General features: G+C 32.7%; 1 protein-coding gene across 3 annotated transcripts in view; it reads left to right on the top strand.

Moving 5' to 3' along the window:
• slc8a1a (solute carrier family 8 member 1a) overlaps positions 1-14,264 on the top strand; it is a 103,542-nt gene that overhangs the window by 14,137 nt on the left and 75,141 nt on the right. For 2 of the 3 annotated variants that reach the window (XM_087272386.1, XM_087272384.1), the window contains exon 1: positions 10,321-10,382. The gene's annotated coding sequence lies outside the window, so the exon portion shown is untranslated. Of the gene's footprint in view, positions 1-9,935; positions 10,383-14,264 lie in introns of those variants that run through there. The other variant, XM_087272382.1, reaches the window with a different exon arrangement.

Raw genomic sequence — 14,264 nt, 5'->3', positions numbered from 1 at the left:
GCTTTCACTTATTTTAATAACTTAATCAGGTTTCAGCAAATATTTTGTAAGTTATAAAAAGTTAAACATAATATTTTAGTCAGTTTGATTAATGTAAGTTGAGATGACTAGAAGTAAATTTGATTTAACTAAGACAATTAAAAACAGCAAGAACTTTTTACAGTGTATGAACTTGCTATATTATTTACTATATTAATATAGTTTATTTATTTATAACATTTTGTTATTTTGGGCGCTGCAGTGTTTAACCAAAACATTCAACTATTTATTTTATTTAATTATTTAATTTTATTTATTTATTTAAAAATATATATTTTGTTTATTTTTTTTTTTTTTCCATTTTATTTTATTGTCACACCACCAGCTCATCACAAAAACAGTAGCAGTGGAAGGCTACAGAAAAATTCCATTTTATCTTTTAGCCACTGGAGTGTGCTGTGCATAACTGCATGTTAAACCCACAACCCACACCATTTTCATCATAACCATTCTGTAATTTCTTCATACATAGCACATTGAAGTCACTTTCCAGTGTAGCCCTTCATAACCCGTTCTTGACCTTCTCAGCTGCTGCATCTATAGATCCACCAGTGATGAAGAGCTTCACTTATTAAATCCCCATTCTCTCATTACTGTCAGCTCCAACACCTCTGCACAAGAGCATATCTGGCTAGGAAAGTAGATAAACAAAGAAAAAAATAGCTTTGGAAGGTGTGAGTGTCCTTGTAATCTCATTGATACCGCAAAGCCTGATCCTCAGTCACTCTCTGCTATTGACGTTTTGAAATGGTGGTTAAAAATAGTTGATCTAGTGAAACAAGATTAGGATTACAAGATTTTTTTCCTCGCAGTTGCGCCTTTATGACTTTTTATCTTGCAAGTATGACTTTTAAATTCACTTGCATTAAAATCTGCTTAATTTTGTTGCAATTTTCAGAAAAAAACGTCAGAATTGCACCTGAATTTCATACTTAACCACATAGACATTTGATTGACTTGCGATTGACTTGTGATTTCTTGGAATTCTAAGTTTATATCTTTATAATTCTGAAATATTTGTGATTGAAATTTTTTTATTACATTAATACTAATTAAAATAAATACAAATAAAATGTTAAAAGTAAATATTTTAATCAGAGAAATTGTTAATTGAATTCTTACATTAGCATGATGTTTTGAATGACATTTGAAATAACATTTTACAGTAGCACTTAGGAAAAATATTTGTTATTATCAAGGTTGAAAATGGTTTTGCTGCTTAATATTTAGGTGAAAACAATAATACATTTGTCTTAGTATCTTAGATGAGCAGAAAAAAATTTTAAACAGAAATAGTTTAATGCATCTTTTTATAATTGCTGATCCCCAAATGTGGGTCCAGAATGTAGAACACAGACTGAAGTACCCAAAGAGTAAGTTACAGAAATCAAGACCTGATGTGACAAAGGCATCAGACTTTCCGCATTAGGCCATGATAAAAAAAAGTCTAATCAATGTTACATACAGTAGGTGAAAGAAGGCTTTTTTGTTAAGTGTAAACCTACTATAATTAATTTTACACAACATTTAGTCCCTCTGTGTCCCTCTGTTAAACAAAGGTCAGTCACAATAGAGCATCATTTTTAGAAAGAAATCAGGTTTCTGTTCCTGAGATTATGATTATGCAAATATTTTACTTCTGAAAAGTGTCTGTGAATTAACTTTCCTCTCTTCATCTTCCTATAAAATCCTCTCAGTCACAGAAACTCCTGCTGCTCCTTATACTCCATTTGATCTCCTGCAGCCCAAATGCACAGCTGCACTGTCTGTCATTTATAAGTGCTGCATGGTGAAATGCTGAAATCTTCTATACTCATGTGAAAAAAAGTGACATAAAAGAGATTTTCATATTTTGGTGACCATTTACTAACATTATGTAAGCTATCTTTTGCAAATATTAAAGGACTTTCTATTTTTCCTCCATTATATCAAGTATTATTTTCCTTTTGAAGCTCCAGACCCCTCCACAGGAGATAGATAGATAGATAGATAGATAGATGGATGGATGGATGGATGGATGGATGGATGGATGGATGGATGGATGGATGGATGGATGGATGGATGGATGGATGGATGGATGTATGGATGGATGTATGGATGGATGGATGGATGGATGGATGGAAAGAAAGAAAGTTCTACCATTTCAAATAGTACAAGGTGTTTTGATGCATCCTAACTACCCTGATGTATTGGAAACAGTTGTTTTAATAAACTCAACAGGTAAAAAACACCTTTAGATATGGGCTGTTTCTCAATGTGCATTTTTAAGCAATTTTGTGTTCTTGTATAACGTCATCAACAGCCAAAGTTCATTTACAAATATCATTTACACAAGATGAAGCATTAAAAGGTCATCATAATCTTAAGTCCTTGAAAGTTTTTCATATTTAGATTTTTTTTTAAACATAGTAATATTATATGTATTTATGTATACATACATTATATCATCTTTGCATCAAATTTCAAAAAAAGAAATTACTTGTTTAAGGCGCTTGAAATGCAGCATCTGTGGGGCAGGACATTAAATTTGATGTTGTTTTCTCTTATTATTATTTCAGAAAATAGGATTGTAAAAAAATAATTTGTTGTACTCTCCCATTTCCTGCGCTCTAAGTTAACTCAATTGATGACTTCTGTTACTGAAAGACCCAGAAATGTGAAAAGAGTCCATAGTGACCAAGGACCTTAATGCGTTCTTGATATTGGATGTATCGAATGCAAACTTGAGCGCATAACTTGCTATAGAAGTCCCAGAAGTCATTGCAGCTAAATAAAGGTATTTCATATGTCTATATATTATTAAACTCTAGAGATTTAGCTTAATTTTCTCAACAGTTTCCCTAGAAGACACAGTGAAAGTAAACATTCACTTAAAAATCTTAATAAAGGCATTTTAAACACATTAAGACACATTAAGGGTGTTAATTTGCCTAAATTGATATTGAAATCTGTTTTATTATTATTGTGCCAAAATGGGTTTTCAAGAAAAAAAAATTGTATGAATGTAGTAATGTTTAAATAATTTTTCATTAAAATCCATGAAGGTTCTCATTTCTCAGAGGTTGTGTTTTTTATTTTCTGCTTGCAGTCTTCCCAGTTTTGTTATTTTGAGGTCTCCATGAGAATTTAAATCCGTTCTCTGTGTTCTTGGAATTGAGAAACAACTGTGATCTTATGATTAAAAAGTTGATTAAAACCGCTGTTCCCAATGAATCTGCGTAATTAGGTTGCTTTAAAACAATTTGGACTATTTGGAATGGTATAGAACAAGGGTGTCACACTGCACTTTTCGTTACATAGACTTCCATTCAAATGCATGTGAATGCAGCAGACGGAAACACAAGCTCATGTGACGAGTTGAAAAATTCAAGCTTGGAGAACACTGACCTGCAAAATCACATCAGGTGATTACATGAGACCAATAGAACATTACAACATAACCTCTCTGTACAGAAATGTAAAATATGGACCAATCGCTCACTTTTTTAAATGTCTAATCGTCTCTTTAATCCCGCCATTTTTCACAGCACCTTGCAACAGAATTTCGCATGTTCAAACTATAGTGTGACCGCAGCATTAAGCTCCCATAGACTTTCATTCATACGCACGCGAATGAGTCAGACCGGAAATGCAGGGTCATGCGTTAAGTTTCACAGGTTGCTGCGGTGCAAAGTTCAAGCTTGGTGAACTCTGACCGGCGAAAATGCATCACTTGACTGCGTGAGACCAACCGAGGATCAAAACATGACCTCTCTGGACAGAAATGTAAAACATGGAACAATCTCTCGCTTTTTCAATGCCTAATAATTTTGTTTAATCCCGCCCCTTTTCGCAGGGCTGTACGACAGAATTTCGCATACACAAATTTAAACTGTGCACAGCTAAGGCCCTCCATGAGTTTGAAACCTATGATATAGAATTTTGTATTTCAAACATGTGAGAGTTTGCAAAGGGTATGAATATTTTTGGACATGCCATTTATTTGTAAATGTAATTATAAGCAGAGAATTTTTTTCCACAATGATGCCTTTTGTACATCATCTTACTATATTTTGGGAGAAACCTGTGTTATTTACGGTCAAAATGTGCTGATTAAATAAAAGTAACTTTAGGTCAAAATTGCCAGGCAGGGGTATGAATAAATACGGGCTTTATAAACGACGTCAGCATATTTGTCAGAGATTTGGCTTTTTTGAATTACAGAACTTCTCTTGTGTGTTTTTTAATATTCACTTTATGTAACACAAACATCATAAGGATACTTTAACTGTAATAGAGTAGGCTGAGATCAGAGATGTATAAATTTAGCTCATATTTGCGACAAACACTTATTTAACGATGACCTCTTCAGCCATCAACAACAGGATGCGTAAAACTTAATCTAAGCAACTTCAAAGTTATTTAAGGACTCATAAGAGGATGATTCCCAACTGCAGTTTTCAGCAAACGCCAAGAAAGTTCTCATAATCGCAATTTTTGAGGGGTGCTGACAGCTAGTTTAATCACAGATTAGCGTCTGTGCTTGCTAGAATCATTAAAAAACCAAAACAAGATGACTTCGCAAGTTCATATGTCACTTCATATGTGTAGGATATGGCATAATCGGAGTACTGGGAATCATGAATCATCACAATGTACACAGTAAATAAGGCACTGTTTGAAATGGACCTCGTCTGGAAAACAGTCATACATTAGATGCCTACCGATCTATGCATAAATCATGATGACTAGTCAGACAGAAAAACACCAATGTCATGGGAATGTGTCATCTGCTGCCAGCATGTTCTGATACTGTGGCATCATTATTATGGAAAGATGATTGCAGAGATATGGTAGGAAAGGTTACACTTACATGTTGTCTTCTCCGTGTTAGATGTGAGTAATATGAGCTGTGGTAACTTCATCCTTATCGCTGGCACACACAGTTCATTTATAATGGGTTTCATTTAACAGCTGTAGTTGATGTTGGTTAGTACAAAGCCTGCTGTTAGGTTATTATAAAAAATATATTGTCTTAACTTTTTTTTTCTTAACTAAATATTACTTAATGAATGTAAAAAGTTGAGCTTTTAAAAGTATTCAAGAGTACAGAGTAGTGAGTATTACGCTATAAAAAGCTGATGCGTTTTCATGAAATTTGTGGATGTGTGTAAACGTAACATTCTGTAGTGCATCTAGTTATTGGCCAGCAGGCACACAACGTCATAAGATGTTAATATTAGGTTAGATTTAGACTGTGATGTCGGTTGACCAAAATTAAATGTCTAGCCAGCATCTAAGGACATTATTTTGATTTTCAATAACGAAGTCAAATGAGGTTGATGTTTGATTAATTTTAGGTTAATTTTAATAAGGTGTTAGGTGTTAGAGAGTGGCCAACATCTTAAACCACTGTCATATTGATGTCAAATACTGACATGTATTCGTCAGGTATAACAACCAAAATTCAACATCTGATAGATGTCATAGTGGTAACGTCCACACAACATCAAGCTGTATCATCATTAGATGTTAATATTTGGTTAATTTTAGATTGGACATTGATGACGGCCTGACGTTGAGCATCAACAAAATGCAACGTCCCCATGGTGACCCCATTTAATTCATAAATGTTTAGCAGGTTTGGAAAAAACTGAGATTTCAATGCAATCACATGGCATTTCGTACATTTTTGATTTAGTGGCTATATTATCAAATCAAATCAAATGGCCACGCCACTTTTTTTTAAATTATACATTTTTGTAAGACTGAACTTGTACTAACTCGTACAAATTTGTCACTAAACTGACTAAACATAAGATGGTTACGTTTCCTCATGAGATCAGGCTAGAGATTACATGCACACCCATATAATTTTTATTTTGTGGTTTAAGTGCATGCCTACTATACTTTTACTATATAAAATTTCTTACTGTGTTATCTTAATTATTAATTAAAATTTTTATCCTTATAATTAAACATTTTTAAAACAATTTCAGGGTTAGGCATTTGTAATGTGATGGACGCTGACAATAGAATTGAGGATTCAAATGCTGGGTTTATTAGGAGCATAGTCAGGCAAACAACAGTCAACACTGAAACAAACAGTTGTATTCAAGCAATCCAGAGTCGTAGTCAATACACAGGCAAATGGTCAGTGCAGGCAGCAGACAACGTAAACAAACAAGGTGAGGGTCAAAACACAAGAGAAACGTGTCGTAATGTTCACGGTAACAGATAAACAAGACTCAGCACTAATGTGTGTGCGCTGTATAATTAGTCCTTGTAATCAGTCCTTTACAATCCTCTGGCTGTGTGTGCAATCAGCGGAATCCGGAACAGGTGCGTGTGAGCGGTGCATGAATGGATCTGTAGTACATATAATGGCGGATTTGTAGTTCTATATCGATCTCCGTTTACCAGCAATCAACAAGGATTAAATCGCTGAGGATTGTGACAGCATTAGAGTGTAAATTAAAAATATATTATAATAAATTAATATTAAACATATAAAATATATAATTTGAATAATTAAAAATAATGATATTAATGATATAATGATAATAATATTAACAAAAGCAAAAATAAGTAAACGTTGACTGATATTTGCCCACATTGAAAGAGTTACCCTTATTTTATCACATTTATTTGTTAAATACAGTTTATTTAAACATAATTGGTACACTGTAAAACAGGTTGCCTTAAAATTTTTAAGCTGAATCAAATTAACCTTATGAGTCCATAAAACTAATATTATGTTAAACTGACCTTGTGTAACTTAGCATTTTAGTTAGAACATGATTAACTTAGTTTAGTAAGTTACAATAACCTAATAACATCAGCTGTTTGGGCCAATTGATCGTAGATTGTTTTACAGTGTAGTACATTGTTTATTATTTACATTTTTAATTCATTAGAAGGTTTGTCCATCAAATAATAAAAACAAATGTTTAAAAGTTGCTTCTTTACTTTATTTTTTTATTAATTTATTTATTACAGTTTATTTAAACACATCTTTGGCTTTGCATTGCCATATATTGTATCATAATAAACCAACGCAATCTCACCGCAATTCGTAACTTTTTGATTTAGTGGCTAATTCGTATGAATTTGTACAATTTAGTATTATTTGCTCATCACCCAATCACGGTTGGGGTTAGGGGTGAGGTTGGGTGCCATGCCTCCTTTTTAAAATCGTACGACTGAACTCCAGCCACTAAACTGACAAAACGTAAAATACTTACGTTTCCTCGTGAGATCAGGCTGAATAAACATTTTTTAATTACAACTCATAATGCAAAAGTAAACAAAAATAACAATAAAGTGCAAATCTCATGCCCTAAATAATAAGGTCAAGATGAGAGCAATAAGTTTTGTGATCAATCGTTGTGGGAGAAAAATGTAAATAGAACAAGAATTAAATCAAAGTAAGAGAGTCAGTATTTTAGTTGAGAATTACCCTTCTTCAATTCACAGTACGTTCCCTTTACTGATTGTGTGACAAAAATAGTAAGTACTTGCTTTTAAGTGCACTTTACCACTTGATTGTGATAAAGGGCAGAACCATCACTGAAGAAATTGCCAGAAGCCCTAAACAAATTCACAAGAGAACTGATTATGTCAAACAGATCATCTACTTTTCCTGTACGATTGTCATATACTGAAATGTAGCCTACATTGATGTTTATTGGATGTTGCAGTTTAGCCAGACACAGTCATGATTCATGTGTTCGCGAGTCTGTGTGCTTTTATTTGCCCTACTCACAGAGCTCAGTTAGACATCAAAACGCAGTACGTCTAAATAGGCTAAAAATGTTTTATCACTTCATTCTCATGCAACTAATCCGTAAATGCACTGATTTATAAGCGGGATTATGATACATAAAAAAATGATGATGGACAATAAATAACTTAAACTGGGGCTAAGACTTAATAATTCATCATTTTAACTGTGTGTGTGTGTGTATATATATATATATATTCATATATTTATATATATTTATATACAGTATATAGGGGGCAACAAGGTGGCTCAGTGGTTAGCACTTAAACTATCACCAGCATAATAATAAAACAATTTAAAAAATGAATTAAAAAATATAATGTATTAAAATTGTAAACGTAAAATATGCATTACTTGCAGCTGTTTTTGTTTAAAGGGATTTAGAAGTGCGAAATATTATATTAATATTTATTTAAAATGCGAAAGTAGTACATTTAGGTAAAAGCTGCTCGAGTACAAATTTACATGGTGGGTTACAGTTATACAGTTATGTATTGGGTGTAATAACATCATTTTTATGGCATCTTTAGTTCTTTTTATAATAACTATTATGTTGAAGCATTGCATGTATTGTATTGAGTTTTGTATAGTTGTAGACTGCTGTGTTGCAGTTGAGTATTGTGTCCCAAATGTTAAAGTTTCTATCTCTGTCTTCTGTTTCTGTTTTGATATACTGTAGATTGGACAAGAATTTTTCTTTTTTTAACTATTTCCCAAATGATGTTCAACAGAGCAAGGAATTTTCACACTATGTCTGATAATATTTTTTCTTCTGGAGAAAGTATTATTTGTTTTCAGCTAGAATAAAAGCAGTTTTGAATTTTATAAAAAACATTTTAAGGACAAAACTATTAGTCCCTTTAAGCTATATTTTTTTCTAGAATCAACAGAACAAACCATCATTATAGCACAACTTGCCTAATTACCCTATCCGGCCTAGTTAACCTAATTAATCTAGTTAAGCCTTTAAATGTCACTTTAAGCTGTATAGAAGTGTCTTGAAAAATATCTAGTCAAATATTATTTACTGTTATCATGGCAAAGATAAAACAAATCAGTTATTATAGACGAGGGGGAACGGGGGTTAATAAATCAGGGAGGCTAATAATTCTGACCTCAACTGTACTTTGTTTGAAAAATGTATAAAGGGAGAGCAAAACTGAAGCAAGCAAAGTATTACACATTAACTTCACATGTCAAAAACTTCTCAACATACAATATACTGTACATAACTTTGACCAAATTCGACCTAATTACATATATTAAAACAATACAATGCAAGTATGCTAACATGCTAAGTAACTGCTATAACCTTGCGTCCACAACTGATTGTTGGAACATTAAGGATTGTAAGCGAGTTTTAGGCATATTAAGAAAGTTTTTTTGTTTGTTTGTTTGTTTTTGCCCAAAGGGTTTTGGAACAAAGCAAACTCTTTTTATCACACCACTTTGACTTATTTTATTTTTATTTTATTTTTATTTTATTTATTTTATTTTTTTGTAGAATGAAATGTGTTCGCAATAATAAATTTGGGAATTTTGGTGGTTGTAAGAGCTGCTGTATTGGAGATTTATGGATAATTATTATAATGTTTTTTAAAAACTACATTTAAAAATATGCAATTGATAAAGTGCTTTCCATTATACTGAACATTTTACAAATACATGTAGTCATAGCAGATGCTTTTGTCCAAAGCGACTTAAAATTGAGGAGGCATTCAGCAAGAAGAGGCAATACACACAAGAAGTGCTGTTTATTCAAACTAACTTGTTTGTGCTCAGAAAATTTAGTGCTAGAGTTTTTTATTATTAATTTTATAGAGAGGGAGAGAGAAAGAAAGTGCTTCAAGTTGATTTTGGTATAATTCACCAGGGTTCAGGTGTTCACAGAAGAGATGGGTTTTAGTTGTCATTTGAAGGAGATCAGTGTAAATATATATAATATTTTATTCTGTAATTTTTTTTTGATTTTATGAAAACCAAAAAAGTGCAAAATCACCTATGAAAACACAGGGAATTGTATGAAAAATACAGTGTCTTACCTTACATTTAAATTAAACTTTTTTCAGTGAAGTACTGTAATGGCCCTAAAAAATAACACTAAACATTAACCCAGCTTCTCTTAACCTCTCAGGATGCCTCGCAACATCAGAAGATATCAAATCCTCCAAGTGAAAAATGTGGAAAAACACCAGGAGAGCTTCATACATCCCTGACACATTCCTTTCAAACACATACAGTACATATGCCCCCCCACACGCATGCACAAGCCGAGAAGAAAGCAATACCTGCCAGAGGAGCCTCTTTATCTTGCACGTGTCTGTTGAGGACAAGAAGCTGGCAGATACGAGAGCTTCACCGAGCGGGCAGCGAGTGACAGGCTCCCAGCACAGCCTTGTATGGAAGTGGTTGAGGGAGAAGAGAACGATAAGCAACAACCCAACTATGCTGTCCATGTTTAGAGGCACTCACCGGGCCCAGCAGGCCAGAGACAATGCCTGTTTCTGTTAAATTTAGACAGTTTATCGGCCAACGCTCCTCCGCATAGACAGTCTCTCGCTGCACCGCTGGGAATACAGAGGTGAGTGTCGAATTGATAGTTTTTTAGGGGATCTAAAGTTGTTAGAGGACAGTGCTTTATTGTGTGAATGGCTTGTTGGATGGTTTAATGGCTGGATATGTTAAGCCTGTTATGTACTGTAATGGTTTTGATTCAATTGGATTGTTTCTGTGTAAAATGTCTTAAATTTCTAATTAAATCATTAGAAGTATAAGCAGAAAGGAATAGTTAGTTGGATAAAATCAATTATGCCAAACATTTTTTTTGCTTATTACAATAAAAAAATAAATGTTTTGTTGGATTTACGGATTTTTTTTTTTATCTGACTGGTTGCAAATTTAATTTAAACAAACAAATTAAGTTACAAATGAAGTTACCTTCACTCAGTTTTATTTATTTATTTATTTATTTATTGCTGTTTGTTAAATCTACTTATTTAAAATGAGGTGAAACAACTCCGTTCCTGAGGTTTTTTTGTGGACAACTTTTTTATGTTCAATTCACTTAAGACCGTTAATATATCTTTGAATTGCACTAAGATGACTTGAAGGGATTTTGTGGAACCAATCATTTTTTTACAGATATCAACTTATCACTTAAATAGGTAAAGACTGGATTTGGCAAATAAATACATTTTCACTAACTGGTTAATCATTTGAAACTAACATTATTTAACGTAAGCGTTGAATCAAATGACTATCTGATAATATTAACATACACTGTAAATAGTAATTAGTTACTTAAACAAGTAAACCAATTGCCTTAAAAGCAACAAGTTGACTTTACAAACATAATCTACTGTAAGTAAACCCATTGGAACTGTTAAGTTGACTTATTTTTTTTATAATTATGCAAATTCTGCTCACTTTTTAAAAGTAAATCAATCACTTTTTTCCAATACACTTATTTTATTAGGCTTTTTTCAGCTTTTCTGCAAAATTACAATCTGCTCTTTTAGACTCCAATGTGTCTTCTAAATTCAATACAGGCTATAATTGTATACTTTACAGACTTAATGAGGCACAAAGTAATATTGTAATAATTACAGTAATTACTTGAAAACAGATGTGCTAAAATAGTCTGACACTTAAAGGAGATTAGTTGACTTGTGAAAAAGTCAACAGTTAAAAATAAAAACTTAACAGTTTCGAGTTACAATGGGTTTACCTACATCATTTTTGTAAAATCAACTCGTTGCTTTTAAGGAAATTGCAGTCGCTTAAAGTAACTAAACACGTTTTACAGTCTTGGCTCATTATGCGCCTTTAAGTGAGTTTAAATTCCATGGGAAATGAACAATGTTTTAAGTTTATCAAGGGTGTCTAAATAGCATAATGTAATTATGTCACATTGATTTCTCAAAATGATAATAATAGATAGAACACTAGGCAAGGCAAGTTTATTTACATAGGAAATGTCATATAAAATGGTAATTTAAAGGGCTTTACATAAAAAAGAATAAAAGAAACAAGGAAATAAAACTGATTAAAATAATTAAAAATGATTAAAAACAGATTAAAATGTGCTTAAACAGGTTTTAAATGAATGAAATAGAAAAGATAGACATAATAGTGCAATTTGTCAGACTTAGCACAGTGCTCAATCAGTAAAGGCACAGCCAAACAGACGTGTTTTCAGTCTTGATTTGAACATACCTTATTCTGGAGCACATCTGAATACTATGGTGTCCATTTTTTTTTTAAATCAAGAAATAAACATCTTATTGAACCTGTAAAAAGGTTATATGGATGTAAATCATTTCTTCTATATAGACTATATAAGGGTCAAAGACATTTTGGTGTCAACTGGGTAACATATAATACATGTACTGACCTTATTAAAATATCCAATATAATAAATGATCATACTGTATTGCATTGTTTTTAAAGGACAATATATTTTCGGAATATGAATTGTTCCACTGAATGAATGACCCAGAAATACATAAAATACTGTAGAATGTTTTTATTAATACATTTTCATGTTTTAAATATAGTTTCACGATCATTTATGGCTGTTTTCAATTTACTATTTGTGTTAAAAACATTCATGCGTCCGATCTGTTTTTGCATTTAAATGCGTCAGCTACGTTTAACACTAAATATATGATACCTACAAATCTACATACAAAACAAACAGAGCGAACGGATGCACAAAACAGAAAAGCCACATGATGTGTGATTCAAAATATTTCTACCAAAACCCAGACCTTCAGTCTAGTAATTTGCCACCGCTCACACATGCCGGTTATGACCTCATGTCAACAAGTCTGTGACTACAGTCCATCCACCGAATCCCCATGAGCAAGTGACAACATGCTGTTCCTTACATGTTTATTTATTAGTTTTATGGTGCAGAGGTCATGTTAGCCTGGTCAGACATGAGCGGCAGGCATGTATGTGGAAAACAGGTCATCTTACAGAGCGAATAAGACTTCGGTGATGTAAAGCTGGCCACAAAAGCCTAAGCCTCTAGATGTAAAGTACAGCAAGTTGCTACTGGGGCGGCACGGTGGCTCAGTGGTTAGAACTGACGCCTCACAGCAAGAAGGTCGCTGGTTCGATTCCCGCCTGGGTCATTTGGTATTTCTGTGTGGAGTATGTATGTTCTCCCCATGTTGGTGTTGCCGTGGATTGCCTCCGGGTGCTCTGGTTTCCCCCACAGTTCAAAGACGTGTACTATAGGTGAATTGGGTAAACAAAATTGGCCATTGTCTATGAGTGTGTGAATGTGAGTGTATGGGTGTTTCCCTATACTGGGTTGCGATTGGAAGAGCATCCACTGTGTAAAACATATGCTGGCATAGTTGGTGGTTCATTCCGCTGTGGCGACCCCTGATAAATAAGGGACTTAACTGAAAGAAAATGAACAAATGTTTGCTTCTGCATGAGAAGATGAAGAATTTCGAGATATGCTGAGGCTGAAAGACTATGAAAATGTGGAGTAATTAGTTTTGGAATATTAAATTTGTTTGGATGTGTGCTGAACTTTTAAATATGCAGTTTTGATGATCAAATATGTATTTTGATGGATAAAATGAATGAATAATTTAGCTGTCTAATGATTTAGAGTTAGTCATGCTTAATTAAACTGCTGTGATTTGTTAAAAAATGCATTAAAAGCAGTGATGTTTTGAAACTATTTTTGCAAATTGAAATAACAGTTTATTATGTTTGACCTTAATTTTGATAGTCCGTTGGTTGAATTTAAGTTACATTGAATCTACATGCCAACTAATTTTCATTAGATAATAAGTAGACTGTTAGGTTGGAGTTAGGTTTAGTGTAGGTTGACATGTACTTGCTTGTTTCTTACTCAAATGTCTGTTGAAGGAGCAGTATCAACAGATATTAAGCAGACAGTCTACTAATATTCAAATGGACCATCAAAATAAAGTGTTACCGAATGTTTTAGTGTCAGGTGATCTTTTAAATATCATTATAATATAATGATTTGGTGCTCAAGAAATGTCACTTAGTAATGTGTTCAGCACATGTTGTCCAGCTTCATAGTTTTGAAGAAAAAACATGACACAACGTTCAATTTTTAACATTGAAATAGACATTTATGTATAAAGAAATTGACTTTTCTCAATAAAAGCAAAACAAGGTTGACATTAATAATAGAAAGATCATTATTAATAAATGAGCACTACTAATAAGTAAATAGCAAAAGCAAATCATCATGTAATTTGTAAAAGGCTGCTAAAAATGAAATATTTAAAATGTGTTTTTTATTTATTATAGATCTATTTATTTATTATAAATATAATATTGTTTATTATAGATATATATTTTCAATATTTAACAATAATTGTTTCTGCTGTATTTATGAATTTTCACCTAATAAATAAATAATAAAATAATAAATTTAGCCATGGCGATCAAAAGGCACATGTATACA

The sequence above is a fragment of the Danio rerio genome, chromosome 11 (assembly GCF_052040795.2).
Source record: "Danio rerio strain M-AB ecotype USA chromosome 11, GRCz13ab, whole genome shotgun sequence".
Classification (NCBI taxonomy): Eukaryota; Metazoa; Chordata; class Actinopteri; order Cypriniformes; family Danionidae; genus Danio; species Danio rerio.
This window is presented reverse-complemented; position numbering and strand designations above follow the sequence as displayed.